Source organism: Gossypium arboreum, chromosome 6, assembly GCF_025698485.1.
Source record: "Gossypium arboreum isolate Shixiya-1 chromosome 6, ASM2569848v2, whole genome shotgun sequence".
Taxonomy (NCBI): Eukaryota; Viridiplantae; Streptophyta; class Magnoliopsida; order Malvales; family Malvaceae; genus Gossypium; species Gossypium arboreum.
This window is the reverse complement of record NC_069075.1, coordinates 129332592-129338434: the sequence shown is the minus strand read 5'-3', so window position 1 is coordinate 129338434 and position 5843 is coordinate 129332592.

Genomic DNA, 5843 nt, shown 5'->3' with positions numbered 1-5843 from the left:
CCTTGGCCCAGTATAGAAATCAGAATGGAACCGATATGCCCATAGCAGATACAGAACAAATATATCATGAATGCAGAAATCCCAACCCAGAGCCATCTATAACACCCCCGCATCAGCCTTACACCATGTGGGTAGACTACTCGACCCACCCAACCGCTACATATTAATGAAATTGCGGCGAGGTCATGAGATATTGTGACGAAGTCACCGACATGAATATTGTGGCTAGGCCATCGAACAAATATATATATGTGGCGGTTAACCGGATTGCAAATGAGGTCGCGGATATTGTGACGAAGTCACCGTATCGTATATATGTGGCGAGGCCACCGATTGTAGCGAGGTCGCTGAATGCTTCCTCCATCAATATAAACCTATGTCCCATGCAACAAAAATAATATGTCCTAGCATATGTATACAGAAACAGAACATCATGCTTTTTAGAAAAAAATAACCCTAGGGGTAAAATCGTAATTTTGCATGCATAAGAGTATTTCAGTAATTATTACCTATTGCTAAGGTTTCATGCTCATTCTAACGTTTACCAAATAATCAGAAGTACTTACCTCGTCTTTTTACCAAAGTGGGCCCGTTGATCCATTGGCCCGTTTTCGGTCCATTAAGCCCAAAAATACCGTTGTGCACGAAAATGCACACTCTGCACTCTAATCATCCAAATACGCCATATTCATTAACAACTCTCTCACGAGCGCTCGCACGCTCGCGAGTTCACAAAATACCAACGTTTCGGTATTTCGGCTTTTACCTATTCAGTCTAAGGGAGGGTGTCGCTTACGCACCTGATTGATGACGAATGATGATGATATCTCCCATGCGATAATCCTGTTAGGATACTGCAACTAATCCGCGCTCCAAACACTCTTAGCTGACGCCCAACCCAAACGAGCACGTCACAAAGCGAAAGGGATCAGCCAAGAAGGGTATGCCTACTCTCCTCATGGTTTGCTCTATTTAAAGCCAGCTCTCCATCTGCTCTTATGTTAGCTTCCCGATGTGGGATCCCTCTATCACCAGAGTTTAAAACCAACACTAACCCTTACCGTCCCAACACAGCAAAACAATCAACCTTTGTGTGCCAAAGGATTCGAACCAAAGTCCTCTCACATGCCAACTCACGCCACCACCACTAGGCCATCAACTCATTTGTCTCATAAATCCAACACATTAAACTTTAAAGCGCACCTACTTGCTTCCAGATTTATTGAAAAGAAAAACCAAAATATATTGCAAGAGCCAAGACTTGAACCTTGGACCCCTTGCTTCCTCTATGGCGTGACTTCCTTATCCCCTAAGTGGCACCACCTTGCCACTACACCACACTCCTTTTTGTGTCATCTTTTACCCCTTTACTCTTAAAAGCCCAAACGCCAATTGCATCACCTGTTCATAAAATTATAATTCCGAAGACTACCATGGATTTAACTTAAGTTTGGGCCTTCCAAAGGCCCACTAACTTACTAAAATATATATTTGAACCAACCAGAACACACAAAAGTTTTAAAAATCACAGAAACATAGAAAACCCGAAAATTGGGGCGTTACAGTAAGTACTTGCTCTCTTAGTTAATTTTTGCTTGTATCGATTACTCCTGTCCCTTACTCATTCTAAATCAGTTTTGGTAGGTGATTAGTATTGAATCTCAGTCTTTTGGATCTCTACCGATTTACTCCTTAGGTGTTGGGACTTTGGTAAGTGTTCTTCACTTTGGTAAGGATTGGCCGAATGGGCCTTAGTAGGGAAGGGTGTCTTATGTTGGATACAAGTCACCCATTATGTATTTTTCATTGATAAAGGTTAATGCAGATTTGGGAAGTACTCATGATTAGTGATCAAAGAAAAACTATTAAGGCTTGGCATTTTAGGTAAGGTTAAGATGAGATTTCGGCATTTGGTAAAAGTATTCGATAAGTATGTGTGATTAATCATTGAGTGACATAAATTGTAGGATCATGGCTAGGACGCTTTATTACCAGGTGCGTACATACACTGCACATACACAGTAGATCGGCAAATCCCGAAATACCGAAAAGCTAAAATTTTGGCTACAATAGACTTGCGAGTGCGCGAACACTTGTAAAGGGTAACTGATAGGTTATTAGAGGCCCCATGAGCGATACCATGGACTTGGGCTGTGTATTGGCCAACCGGGCTAGAATGGGCTACATAGGCCCGATGGGCTGTAGGGCCCATATTAGGCAAAATTGGTAACTTGATACTAAGTGATGAGAAATTGTATGAAAGCAGACTATGAATGTGATTTGGGCCTAGTGGGCCATACGAATGTGATTTGGGCCTAATGGGCCATATGAATGAGGTTGGGCCTAGTAGGCCATATGCATGTATGTAGACTTGTTTTGGCTTTGTAAGGGGTTTTGGGCTTAGTATCTGAAACTTCTTAAATGGACATAAAACTTAATTAATTAATTGTGACCATGGATGAATCAGAAGGTTAAGGTGTGGCAATGGGTGTATGCATGTCTAGGATTGGATCTAGGGAGAGCTTGGTACATAGTATATCTGCTGTCTTCATGACTCAGCTCCTTTTCTCTAGAATCCTACTTGGTGCATAGTATCTGTTCACTTTAGCCAACGAGGACTTGTTAACGGGCCATGGTAAGTAATAAACCCATAATAAAGAGAAATTACCGAAATGCCCCTAAGGGAGAAAAATGACCAAAATACCCCTATGTGTTGAAGGTAAGATTTACGAATGTTACATGTATATCTGCTGCATTCAAATGATATTATGTTTAGGTTGCATATGGGTTGGGAATTATGGAACGGATGAAGTATATGAGGATCGCATGGTTGATTGATAATTATGGATCCACCGACGGTTATTAAGCGCAATATGTGATTAGCAGCTTGCTGCAATGAAGGTAGTACCGCAACCGGGCTACCACTGATGTGTATTAGATGGGTGGGTCAATATTTATATCCCCACATGATGTGTACCGGGGTAAGGAGTTGGTGTATAGTAGTTGGAATGTTGGGGTGGGTTGCACAGCATTGCATGTATGACAGTATGGTGATTAATGTTTGCTTAAGACTCTTTGAGGGTTGTACACACTGAGTTTTCAAAAACTCACCCCCTCTTTTATTTTTCTCAAGTGATACTCAGTAGGAGGATCGACAGTTGGAGTGACTCCGTGGTGGCCAGCTAGCAAGACGACTTGGACTTGATTTTTGTTTTGAAAAAAAAAAACATATAGTTCTAGTTTATTAAGTTATTTCAGACTGGATTGTAATAAGGCCCTCCCTCTGGTTATTGTTCAAATTAGGATTATTATTTTCCTGCATTATATTTATGAGAAGTTGAACATGGGTTCCCTAAACCATAGTTTTTGAAATACTACTCTTCCGCAACTAAATTTTTTAAATGACAAGTTTCCATAAATCATATGTTTTAAATAAAGCTTCCGCAACTGAAAAGAGACTTTACAAAGTAATTAAGGATTTTCATTCTAAGGAAGGGTTTTCAATGGAAACAAGCTTTTCGATAAAACTCTACAATGTGACACACCATGTAACACCCCCATGCCCGAAACCGTCACCGGAGTCGAGCTTGAGGAGTTACCAAACATAATTTATCAAATTAAGAACTTCAAATCATTTGTTTCTACATTCACAGCTTTCTAGCTACCCGCGTCACAGTTACAAGAAAAAGCATATCTCGAGTTACGAAACTCAAAATCAAGATCCGTAAATTTTCCCTAAATCTATACTCATATATCTATTTACTAATGTTTTTCTAGAATTTTTAGTTGGGCCAATTAGTACAGTTTATTAGTTAAAGTCTCCCCTATTTCAAGGTTCGACTGCTCTGACCTCTTTCTATTATGAATCAGATACCTCTCTTTACAGAATTTCAATGACTATGAGGTTTGTTTCTATTAAAACTAGACCCAATAAGGAATCTGTAAATATAAAGAAAAACTTCTAATTATATTTGTAAAATTTATTATGAATTTTTAAAGTCAGAATAGGGGATCCAGAAATCACTCTGGCCCTGTTTCACAAAAGTTCAAATATCTCATAAAATATAATTTATATGCCTGTTTTGTTCAATCCACATGAAAATACACTCATTAAGATTAAATTTCATAACTTACTCATCATTTAGTTCCATTTATACTATTTTTAGTGATTTTTCAAATTCATGTCATTTGCTGCAGCAATATTCTATTTTAAGGCACATTTCATCTTTTCATGAGTTGTTATGAACTAGATAACCTATTAAACTTCCATGATATCAAACATGATCTAAATTTAACCATCACCATGACTTATCAATATCAAACATTTTCTCAACCAATCATGGCTATATCATAAAATTATTTACACAAAATAAGTATATTGGTATACATGCCATACTTAAGTTTTACAAGCCATTTATCCAGATGAAAGTCCATTGGATAGTGTGATCGAACCTTCGACCCGTCTCGATTCCCGAGCTGGCTTGTTCAAAACTACAGTAAATAAAGAGGAGGGAGTAAGCATAAATGCTTAGTAAGTTCATATGTAAATAACAAGTAACATAACAATACAAATATACCAAACAAGTTTAGCATGGTATCACCAAAACATATATCATATTTCTAAACATCATTCATCATCTTACCACCTTATCGTTGTTGTATCTATTATCAACCTGAGGGTTAAGAAAATACCTCTCCAAAGTTTCCATTTCACAACACTTGCCAAAACGTCACTTGCATCTTAAGTGTTCTTTCATTTCACTAGAATTTCACCCGTTGAACACATCGGAATACAACTCGGATACACGGATAATTTGCACATAAGTGCCTCATATGTAATCAAGAAATCATGTAACCCGCCCCTAAGTGAACTCGGACTCAACTTAATGAGCTCGAGCGTTCGCATCCATAAGTGAACTCGGACTCAACTCAACGAGTTCGGATGCCTAGTTACATCTCACGAACTCGGACTCAACTCATCGAGTTCGGACATTCGCATCCATAAGTGAACTCGGACTCAACTCAACGAGTTCGGATGCTCAACCATCCTAGTGACATGTCACTTGTATCCTAATCTATTCCTAAGTTTCACACGGGCTTTTTCCCTCGATCTCACATTTGTTGTCTTCCATGGAATATCGGAACCGATACTCGGTAGCAATTCATATTTATCAAGTAGTAAACATAATTTGCATATTACTCAACATTAACCACAAAGCATAATATTTCACGATTAAAAATCAGTGTATCATATAATTAACATCAATAACTTAAAAATAACAACTATGCTACATTATTTACACATGAACTTACCTTGGTACCAAAATATAAGGATTTTGCAATTTAGTCCACAATCTTTTCTTTTCCTCGATCGCGACTTGAATCTCGTTTCTCTTGATCTATAATACCAAAGTAATCTTATTTAATACATACATTCATCAAAACAGCATTTAATATGAACTTTGAAAAAATTACACTTTTGCCCCTAAACTTTTGCATAATTACACTTTTACCCCTTGGCTCGGGAATTAAACTTTATTCCTTATTGTTATGTTTTATAACATGCTGATCACTTTTCCCTTCTATGGAAACATCAAATTCTCACTCTAACATTTACTTGTGACTATTAGGTATTTTTGCCGATTAAGCCCTTTTACTCGTTTTCACTCAAAACCGAGTAGTACAAGTTGTCTAACATAATTTAATACCCCATATTCTATCATAAAACATCAAAATATACAAATTTCACCTATGGGTATTTTTCCAAATATAAACCCTAGGTTGAATTATTGCTAGCATAAGCTTAATCGAGCTTCCGGGATTCCAAAAACGTAAATAACATT